Raw genomic sequence first — 10,965 nt, 5'->3', positions numbered from 1 at the left:
AATTCTTAAACTACTGCGAGCAAGAGGGGTGGAGAAGGTGAGCACTGCACTAGACAGGACTAAAGGGGGTGAGAATGCAGAGGGCTCTGGGATCAAAGGCCTGAGTGGACACAGGGAGGACGTGACTGGCCATCTGGGTCTGAATCGGGAGTGAGGATCCTGCTGGGGGACAAACGAAGCACCGAATATTCTGCGAAGATGTGAGGATTCTTATAAGTTTAGCAGAGTTTGCAAACACTCGGGGACATGAAATAGAATCGGTTTGGGGGGTTGATGGTGGATCGTGCAGGTGTCCACTGCACTGGCCTGATGGCGTTAAAGCCTCTGGGTGGGTCACAGGAATTGTAAACAGATTGGAGACAGCTCTCTGTCCTCAGGAAGGGACTGAGATACATTTAAGACAACTTAGGTGTAATTTTCATATAATCAACCACCCTTAATTAAATGTGCAATGTGATAAGTTAATAAATGTATCTGTCGCCTCAAAAGCAGTAACATGTCCCCTTTGAAGTCTTCCCTCCTGCCACCCAGTCCCCAAATCTGGGGCAATCCCTAATCTTCTTTTATCATTTAAAGTAGTTTTCATTGCACAGAATTTTAAATACATTGAATCTCATTTTTCTTGTTTTTTTTCTGATTTTCTTAATTTAGCCTATTTTCTGAGGTCTAGCCATGGTTAGCACTTACTAGCTCTTCCTCACTAAACAGTGTCCCTCAGACCGCTATCCCACAGCGTGCGTACCACCCATCTGCTGACAGGCATTTGAATTGTTTCCACACTGGACTACAGTATAAATACACACACTCATGCATATGTGTTGCTATATATCTATTAATAACGTAAATGTTTAATATGTTCATTAGTGAATATAAATCTTAATATATAAGTTCATATATACTATAAATAAGAAATGTTGCTATACATATTTGTGGACAAGTCTTTGCATAGACATGCACTTTAAATTTTGTGGGTAAAAGCAACAGCTGAATTATAAGGGAAGCATACATTTAAGTTTATTAAAAACTGTTGTACTGTATATTTTAATTTATCTATTGATTTGAGAGAGAAAAAGAGAGAGAGAGACAAAAGCATCCTTCTGTTCCTGTAGACGCCCTGACTGCGGGTCTAATCCTCAACCTTGGCGGATCAGGATGGTGTGATAACCAATCACACTCTCTGGCCAGGGCATGTTTTCTAAAGCAGTTTATTAATTTCGCATTCCAACCTGAGAATTATTAGGCCACATCTCCTCTCAAAACTGGTCTGATCAGAATTTTATTTTTGCAAATTCTCATACACGTGTAGTGATTGTTTGGTTTTAATTTCTATTTCCATATTATGTAATGATTCTGAACATCTTGTCATGTCCATATTTGCCATCATATGTCATCTTTGGTGAAGTTTTGCCCAAATTTAACTGAATTGCCTTCTAACTATCAACTTGTAGGAGTTTTTTATATATTACTGATACAAGTCCTGTATTGAAGATTCAGCTCACATACACTATATATCCTACAAGACTCTCAGATACCTTTATGATCACCTTAACAGTACCCTTCAAAGAGTGGGGGATGAAGTCTAACTTATCAATTACATTTTTATGCATGGTGCATATTATCTCATTGTAGTTGTAATTTTCTTTTTGCTAATAACTTATATTGTTAATGAGCTTTTTCTTCAGTTGATTATTGACCATTTATAAATTTCCTTATATGAACTGTTTGTTAAAATCTTTAGCCCATTTTAATGTGTCATTTGTCTTTTTATATAAAACTGCAGTAATCTTTACGTACTTTTTCACTTTAAATATTTTATCAACATTGTTGTTGTCTTTTAACATGTGCACACACTGTTGCACACTTGAATGATCTGCCTACAGAAAGAGATTTTGTACGTGCAAGAGAAAAATAAAAATTTAAAAAGATTCTGTGGGCTTTTATTATTCTAGACAATTATATCCACACTACTTACAAACTTATTGCCATATCTGTCCAAAGAAGCATCATGAGAGGTACAAAAAGAATCTTGGAGAAGTTCTGGCCTAGTAGCTCACTTGGTTAGAGTGTAACCCAACATACCAAGGTTACAGGTTCAATCCCCGGTCAGGGCACATACAAGAAACAACCAATAAATGCATAAAAATGTGGAATAATGAATCAATGTTTCTCTCTCTTTCTCCTTTCCTCTTTCTCTCTAAAAATTTTTAAGAAAAAATCTTGGGGAAATTTCAACAGTGAAATAGGAAAGCTCTCAATATGAGAAAGCTAACAGAACGAGGACTTTTGCTGTGAATTTTGTTTGCAAAATACAGGAAAGGTTTGTCAATGGGCAGAAAGTGAGAAAGCAGGCTGCCTGACGTAGGCTTTTGCAGTCAATTTCCCTACAGCGTTGTGCGGGGTCATCGAGAAAATGTGTTGTCTTTCTCTGGAAGTTGTTTCAGAGCTTTTTAATTTTTTTTATTTATTTTTATTTATTTATTTATTTTTAAGATTTTATTTATTCATTATAGAGAGGGGGGAGAGAGAGAGAGAGAGAGAGACAGAGAGAGACAGAGAGAGACAGAGAGAGAAGCAGAAAGCATCAACTACCATATGTGCCTTGACCAGGCAAGCCCAGGGTTTTGAACTGGCAACCTCAGCGTTTCCAGGTTGACGCTTTATCCACTGAGCCACCACAGGTCAGGCCTGTTTCAGAGCTTTTTTAATTGCAATGGCCTTACCCTCATCTCATAGTTGAAGTGACCCATCTGAGGGAAGCCTCTACAAGTCTCGAGGCAGAAGCTTCCTGCTGTCTTTACACGACCAAAGCAGACTTGAGCTTGTTTCACAAAATGAGGTCGAGTCTCACTTTTTCCTCCTGATTTTTGTTAGCCAAGCAAATCAAGGCTGTCACTCTGACTTCCTCAAAGGCAGCACCACAGTGTAACCTGGCCAGACGGTGGATCTGTGCCCTGTATCACTATGTGGGATGAAAGGTACATCCAGAACGACAAAGATGACTAGGAGCACAGAGTATGGCTCCGGGAGGAAGCTCCTCTTCTGCAAGTCCTTCCAGTCCGATTCTGAGGGTTTCACCTGGGGCTACAGAACCCATTTCAGCACCATCAGAAAGGACTCCAAGAGCCTCCACAGTGGGCTTGTTTGGCATCACCACCAGCTGCTGGCCTTTACAAACAGATCCCAATTCCACCTTTCCAGAACCGCAGTGCCCAAATCTGGTTCTTATTCCAACGGGCAGCCTGATCGGTGCAGCAACTAGTTTAGTGAAGTTTGGCAAGTTATTCAGATATGGAATAAATGGTAATCCAATGTAACAAGGAAAGAAATCTGATTGATTGATTTCTTTCTTTTTTTTTAAGTGAGAGAAGGGAAGTTAGAGAGACTGACTCCCACATAAGACAGAGTGAGATTTACCTGGCAACCTCTGTCTGGGGCAGATGTTTGAATCTACTGAGCTATCCTCAGCATCTGGGCAAGGCTCTAACCAATCAAGCTACTGGTTGTGGGAGGGAAAGAGGGAGAGAAAAGAGCGAGAGGGAGGAAAAGAGAAGCAAAAGGTTGCTCCTCACATGTGCCCTGAACTGGGATTGAACCTGGGACTTTTGCAGCTGTGCTGGCACTCTATTCACTGAGCTAGCTGGCCAGGGTCAATGAATTGTTTTAAATAGGAACCAACTCATAAAACTGAAATAAGGAAGACTAAAAGACACACGGTCATCTATCTCTTTTCAGGAATTGGCTGAAACCAAACTGTGGGCGCTACACCATTGCTTTCCTGCATTGATGACTCAAAGGAGAATCACTTAAGAGAATGTGGAGGTTTGTTGCAAACTCTTTTGTTTTGAAATTAAACCCAAGTGCAGATTCTAGAATAACTGAGCTGAAATTTCTTGAAAGGAGAGTAATCTTTCAGCAGATTTTACAAACCATGATGAACTGGATTTATTATTCGCACGTTCTATGATTTTTGTGTATTTTCATTTGAAATTAAGATAATGATCTCTTAGGGACAAGAATATTTATTTTAAATTCAAAAGTGGGATAAAGTCCAGTATAGCACAAATTTCAAGACTTTCTCATTCTTCTTTATGAGAAACAGTAATTTCTAATAGGAATGTGCCTTCAGAATTCAGTTACCCACATAACTACTTTGCTGTTCTATGAAACTGAAGAAACAAAAAATTTAAATATATTCAATATATTTAAAAAACACAAATGTGAGAGTGCCAGTCTGCAAAGCTACTAATGTTACTTGTATGTCTGACCCAGTAATATCATTTATTCCAAGCAAAACATTTACAGACCACCAACTCTCACCATCAGGCCCTCTGGCTGGCTCCTGGGGGCTGGCACTGATCTCTGATAAATATTACTCTTGGAGGAAAGACATGTCAGAAGGCTGCTATTTGTGGTTGACTTTCTCCTTTGGAGACATAGGAAGAGCTTTGGTGCTGTGATTATCATCTGGTTACTCTTAGATAGACACACACACACACACACACACACACACACACACACACACGTGCGGGCTGGTGCGAGCCTGATCTTCCCTAAAATATATTACGGCACCATGGATTTTCATATGGATGGATTTCACCTCCTGTTCCATTGGTTTTTTATTCTTGGAGAGCTGTTCTCTTTTCTGCCTCTGACTGTCCTTGTTGTCACTATATTGGTGTAAGTTTTTGTTTGTTTTACCCTTTTAAGGCCGTGAATATTTTATATAAAAATCAGAAAGCGGTATAGTGTGGCACCATTTGAGTCAGAAGCCCCTCGGCTCAGGTCTATTATTATCATTAAGTACTTCCCACCTTAATAAATGTGTCAGAAGCTTGGACAAAACGAGGCCTCGGGGATTTTTCCCACTTCCGCAACTGTGTGTGTCACTGTGAGGACCATCACTGTACCCGATCTGACAGTAATAGTCCGCCTCGTCCTCAGGCTGCAGCTCAGAGATGAGCAAGTACGCTGTATTGGCTGAGGTGTCCTTAGATCCAGATTCTCTGTTGGGGACCTTGGGTCCCAGCTCCTTGTTTGAGTCTGAACAGTAGTACAAAAAAAATGAGGAGCACTCCCTGGCTTCTGCTGGTACCAGTAGATGCTTTTACCACCAACACTGAGGTCACTGCTCAGGGTACAGGGGAGTCTCGCTGTTGATCCCAGAGAGGCAGAGAGGGAGGGCGGCTGAGTCAGCACAGGCTGGGACAGGGAACCTGCAAACAGACACATCAGAGTGAATAGAAGGGTCAGGGTGCAGGTGCTCTGGGTCTCTGGGTGCTGTCCTCACCTGTGCAGTGAGAGAGGAGGACGAGGAGCACAGGGGTCCAGGCCATGGTGCTCACAGCTTCTCCTTAGTCCACAGAGCTGGAGAGGGCTGCCTAGGCCTCTTATTCCCTCCCAGCTGGCTTCACAGAGGCTGGACAGCTCATGCAAATATTGATATATCCTACCCCTTACCCCTCCCCCAGTACACTGACAGGGTCTAGGGCCCTTGAACAGGGAGGTCAGCCTGTTGCACTAGTTTCACCATGACTGGGGCTGGGAGCTCACAGGAGTTCACATGGAGGGAACTCGACCAGGCCCAGAGGAGTCATGTCTGCTACTCTGTAGGCAGCAAAGGGTCCAGCCCTGCAGCCTCCAGTTACTGGAGTGCTGCCAGCAGGGAGCTCCTGTTTTCCAGAAACCGGCATAGCCAGTCATGCGTTGCCTTCTTCTGGTCTTTGGGTGGACCACTCCTCTTTCAAGCTCTTTCAACATCTAGCCTTCACCTGTTCTTGATTCCTATGTTCCCAATAGCTTAAGAATCATCCCTACAGAGGACAATGCAAGTTTGGTCTGGTGTGATCGTTAGTGATTTGGTCACACATGAATCATAACCCAGGAGAACCTGAGGACTGCTGTGGAGCTGAGGAACACAGAGAGAAGATTAGAAAGCAAGAAACAAATAAACAATAAACAAAAAGGTGAGTCCCACTGAGATGGGAGTCCAGTGGAGGGGATTGCTCTGGGTGCTGAGTGTGAACAGAGGCTTATTAAGGGGACACAGATCTTGGCCTTGTCCAATTGGCTCAGTGGATAAAGCATTGGCCCAGTGTATGGACATCACAAGTTCGATTCCCAGTTAGGGCACAAATGAGAATCCATCACCTGCTTCTTTTCCAATTCCTCTCCCCCTACTCTCTTCCCCTCCTGCAGCCAGTAGATTGACTGGTTCGAGCATTGACTCAGGCACTGAGGATAGCTCAGATGTTCTGAGAGTCAGCCTTAGGTACTAAAAATAGCTCAGTGATTGGAGCATTGGTGCAAGAGTGGAAGCCCTTCAGGGAGTATGTGGGAGTCTGTTTCACTACCTTACGTCCTCTCACTTAAAAAACAAAAGGGACACAGATCTTCACAGAAGAAGATATAGAAGGTGAGGAATGTTTACACTTCCAGGGCAAATAGGAGAGGAGGTTGCACATCTATCAGGCTTCTGCAGAGCATGGGGCCTGGGCATGGCTTGGACATCCAGAGGGACTGCTTTGGGCTATCTTGAGTTTTCATTTTGTTTTCTTAAATATTATTAATCTGGATGTGCTTGTTACCAGTGCTTTACATTAAATATTTAGCTCTGTAGAAAGTTCCAGGACTTTGCAAGGGGACATCCTGGGGCAGCTGGAGGAAAATGACAACAGAAAAAACTGAGTAGGCTGACATGGCTCATGCCACGAGTTAGGACACATAGAGGTGACCTATTGGACCCCAGGCTGGGGAAGTGGGAGAAATGGTCCAGAGTGTCAGTAGATGAATAGTATCCCTGAGACAGATGGGGATGCCCCACCGACACCAGTGCTGTTGGGTGGAAGGGCAGGTGCAAGGGCTGTGTGTCGGGTTTGTGGTCCATGTGTCACATTGAGTCCAGGCTCTGAAAGTGGAGATGTGTTAGGAAGATTCAGAGACAATCAGTGCTGCAGAGACTGGTGTCCTCCTCTGTTGGAAGACTAACGGTATAAGAAGTCATCAATTGCTAGGGGACTTTGGGTGTGTCATTCAGGCATTTATTCATTCATAAAGTCATCCTTTAAACAGATAAGTAAGGAATGTCTCACAGGAGTCAGGCTTGTGACATGGGAGGGGTCAGGCCAGAGCCTGGATCACTGGAGCAGGAGGATCTGGGCACAGGTGGGGGGTGCAGATGGCTCCGGAGGGGCGCTCGGGCTCACGGATTCCTGGCATCTCCCAAATGAGTCAACCGGTAAGACAGTGGGTTTTCTACAGAACCTTTCCTCCAAGTCTGCAGCTAGGGCAGGGAGGAGAGTGTCTTCAAGGATGTAGGGACAAATCAGAGGAGAAGGCAGAGAGGAAGAGGGCCCTGCTTCTGTCCTGGGGGTGGAATGCATCAACACAGGCCATCCAGGCAGCCCTGGAAGTGCACCATCCAGACTGACTTCCAGGAGACTCTGAGTGGGGAGCAGAGGTGCCCTGTAGTCTCACAGCCTTGAGGCTGCTCCAGGCATGGTTGGCACAGCAGGTGCCTAAAGCCCAGCCTTTCCTGCTATAGGCAGTGTCTTCATGGGCACCCCACATGCAGGAGACTTTCAGTCTCCCCTGCCCACCTGAGACTTCCCCAGACCTGCGCTATGCTCTGAGGCTCTTCCTATCCATCCTTCTCTCCCCCTTCCCAGGAGCAGCCGTTCTATGAAGGCTTCCCTCCCTCTCCAGCTCCTTCCTGTTTGTCCACGACCAGCATTCCCTCCTCCAAAATATGACTATTCTTTGTCATCTACTTTGCATAGAACTTCCAGGTTAGAAAACAAAACAATCCCAAAGAAAAACATGTGGCTTGTTTTGTAAATTAATATACTAAATCAATTTTGAAAGTATATCATTGATTTACTATGTTAATGTCTATATAGTGTGTATCTATACACATATATTATGGAGAAGTTAAAAGAGTCCCAGAAGGGGAGACCACAGGACCATGCACTGCTTTAAATTCTGTGTTTTGTGTCCTCTGAAGTTTTAAGAAGTGCATTTGCCCCAGAGAAACACCATCTGATGAAATCTGTGAAAATGTCTCTGGGTGTGTCCATCTGGGACGTCATATTACAGGTGTAGTTGATTTTTTAAACTTACAGGTGATCCTTGTATGATGAATTAGGCTATGGCATCTCTTCATAATGTGTAGCCCAGGGAATGCTTCCAAAGAGGAGGGATTTGCATTGTCTTTCTCGGTGCCTAAGTGTATCCTTCACATTTACAGAAATGGGAGAAGAGGGTAAATTTAAACAGATGCCTGTTCTTTTCAGACTCATAGAAAAATATAGACACCAAGAGTACAAGAACTATTATGATTTTATTCTTCCTTGTGTCTCATGCTTGAAAAATACTCCAGCCCTGACCGGAAAGCTCAGATGCTTAGAGTATAGTCCCATTACACAAAGTTCGTGTGTTTGATCCCTGGTCAAGGCACACACAGAAAAAAAATCATGTTTCTGTCTGTCTGTCTTTCTTCCTTCTTCTCTCTAAAATTGATAGATACATTTAAAAAATACTCTTGAAAGGACAAATATACCAAAAGATAATACATGAAGATAGATATGCTATATTTTCATGTACATTATATAAAATTTCAATATATGAACTACACACGTAGTCTGGCCAAAAATTTTACTCTGCTCTCTGGTTGACAGGAGATTCCATGTGACTGGGTCACACTCTCTGACCTCATGTGAGTGTGTGTAATGGTCCTAACAGAGGAGAACACAGAAGCACAAAGAAATGACACATCTAGTCTCCGTTCAGCTGAATGGCCTAAACAGGAATAAATGTTGAAGGTGTCCTAAGGCTGAAAACATGTCTTTTTAACACAGTGATTTTCAGACTATGGTGAGTAGAATCCCTCAGGGGACATTTGGAAATTTCCGAAGGTGTGTTTATGGGTCATTACTTAGAGACGAGGGTACTACTAGCAATGTAGGCGTACAACCCAAAGGATGTTTCTAAATATCCCATGTGTACCCTCTCCACAGGTGATGGCCCAATCTCCAATGACAGACACGCAGAGACTCAGGAATCTGGTTGTGAATGAAATCATCTCCAGAAAATGATTAAAATGTAAATAGGCAATCATCATCAAGACATGGGGGAAATCTGGAAAAAAAAAAAAAAGAGAAGGACTCAGAAACTGACAATCTCAACACAAACATTCCAGCAGGAGACAGAAAGGAACTCTTCTCTGTGATGCGGATGGTGAGAATGGGGAGGCTCTGGGGAGTTCTGGTCTCACTTCCTCATGAGTCTGGAGCACTGTGTGCTTATAGCCGCAATCACTAGACTGACAGTAGTAGTTGGCCTCGTCCTCGGGCTGCAGTCCAGAGATGGTCAGAGAGGCGGCATTGGAGGAGCTGTCGATGGACCCGGAGAACCGATCCGGAACCCCAGAGGGTCTTTCGTTATCACCGTATATAACAGTGGTGGGGGCACCGCCTGGGCGCTGCTGGTACCAGTGCACATATCTGTCCCCAATGTTGCCGCTGCTGCGGGTGCAGGAGATGGTGACCTTCTGTCCAGGAGACCCTGACACAGAGCGGGGCTGAGTCAGCACAAACTGGGCCCAGGACCCTGCAAGGAGGGAGCAACACAGAGATCAGGGAGGACAGAACAGACCCCTTTCCCAGGGAGGGGGGAGAGGTTATCCTCCCAGGTGACAAACAGGTGCCCTCCCAGAATTCCCTCAGGCTCCACCTGTACAGTGAGCCAGGAGGGCGAGGAGGAGTGGAGCCCAATGCATGGTGCAGACGCCCCAGACTCTGCTTCCTGACCCACAGCCAGGCCTGAGCCTTTACACTTCTTATATGTCCCCCTGACACAGAGGGGGGAGTCTATGCAAATCTTCCTCTTTCTGGAGGCTGTGCAATCTTCCTTTTCCTTTTACAGAGCTGGGATCCAGCTGATAACAGGAAATTAGAGGAGTGGGAGGGCTTCAGCCCAAGGATGACACAGGGAACCTGCAGAGGTAGGTAGGGGACTCACAGCTCAGGAACTGAGGACACGTGCTCCTTCGGGTGGATGTAGGAGACATGTCAGGCGACAGCTGGGTCTGGGTGCTCCTACCCTTATCCTGGCCCTGATGGGGCCCCTCACGGTTCCAGTCTTCTCAGATTGGCTCACTTCACTTAATAATATCCATGTGTTACGTTCCTTCATGTTTTTCTGTGTCCTGACTAATTATTATTTATATTTCAATCATATTCCATTGTATAAATGGACAAGAATTTGATAATTTATTCACTTATTAAAGAACATAGCAGTTGTTTTTTTAAGTTATAACAGACGTGAATAAAGAAGCTACAACTTTTTGTGCATTTGTTTGGACACAAATAACTGATATAAGTAAACACCCAGGAATGTGATACCTATATTGTATCATATAAAAGTGTGTTTAGTTTTGTAAGAAACTGACATAGGGTCACAAAAGCAACCATGTTATTTTGCACTCCCAGCAGCATGAGTTAGAGTTCCTGCTGCCCACATCCTGGGTAGCTTTTGCTGTCATCCTTGTATTTAGGGTCATCCATTCTAATGGGATTAGTGGCATCTCTTGTTTAAACTTACAATGCCCAATGACACATTGTATAGAGCATATTCTCCCACGCTGACCACCCAGGTGTACATAGTCGTCAGTAATGAGACTGTTCAGATCTGCTCAGTGGGCAGGCTTTCCCTAGTACTGGGACTGGAGCTGTATTATAATTATTTATATTTATATTTACTAAAATCTAATATAATATTCCTCAATAATTGGTAAAAATACACCGATTGCCAGAAACGCTATACATCAAATAATAAATACAATCCAGACTCATTTAGTGGTGGAACTTTAATAATGCATTAATGTAATACTGTATTCATATTAAATTTTAATATTATACATAATCATTTGCATTCCTTGGATGACAACAAAATGAAGTTTTCAAAGCATTT

General features: G+C 43.6%; 1 long non-coding RNA gene across 1 annotated transcript; it reads left to right on the top strand.

Annotated features, from left to right (window-relative positions):
- The first annotated feature begins 6,288 nt into the window (after positions 1–6,288).
- LOC136393861 (uncharacterized) lies at positions 6,289–9,132 on the top strand. The gene is made up of 3 exons (XR_010749144.1): positions 6,289–6,412; positions 8,673–8,868; positions 9,012–9,132. It is a non-coding gene; the product is annotated as an uncharacterized lncRNA (long non-coding RNA).
- Positions 9,133–10,965: the final 1,833 nt, after the last annotated feature.

Source organism: Saccopteryx leptura, chromosome 2, assembly GCF_036850995.1.
Source record: "Saccopteryx leptura isolate mSacLep1 chromosome 2, mSacLep1_pri_phased_curated, whole genome shotgun sequence".
Lineage (NCBI taxonomy): Eukaryota > Metazoa > Chordata > Mammalia > Chiroptera > Emballonuridae > Saccopteryx > Saccopteryx leptura.
This window is presented reverse-complemented; position numbering and strand designations above follow the sequence as displayed.